Genomic DNA, 492 nt, shown 5'->3' on the forward strand with positions numbered 1-492 from the left:
CTCTTTCACAATAAGAGCCCCATGAATCCTGGCATTGTCATCTTGGAATATGACCGTGCCGTCAGGGAAGAAATACATTGATGGAATAACCTGGTCATCCACCTTTAGAGAGAGATGAATGCAGGAGTACAAGAGACAATCCAGTGTGCAGAACATCAGCTGGTATATTGCACTTAATGCAATTAGACCTGTATGCTAAAGGGATTTTACTATTATAGCCTTGTTTTACACAGCACTGGATTAAATTACCTGAGTACTCTCCCCCCTAGCACAGCTAAATTGTCATTCAATGTGATGATTTTTGATCCATATTTAGAGTTTTTCTATATACAACTGCTGACTGTTGCCTGACTGTGACAACAGATAATGGCTTGCCTGACAGGCATTATTTTGGGACATTTGAGAGCTTCAAAGCAATGTTGTTCTCCAAGGTTTCTTAGCAAACAACTGGAGTTTCATTCACTGACATATGAAGTGTGTTAGTTCATGCTC

This window comes from Austrofundulus limnaeus, unplaced genomic scaffold (genome assembly GCF_001266775.1).
Source record: "Austrofundulus limnaeus strain Quisiro unplaced genomic scaffold, Austrofundulus_limnaeus-1.0 Scaffold534, whole genome shotgun sequence".
NCBI classification, from domain to species: Eukaryota; Metazoa; Chordata; class Actinopteri; order Cyprinodontiformes; family Rivulidae; genus Austrofundulus; species Austrofundulus limnaeus.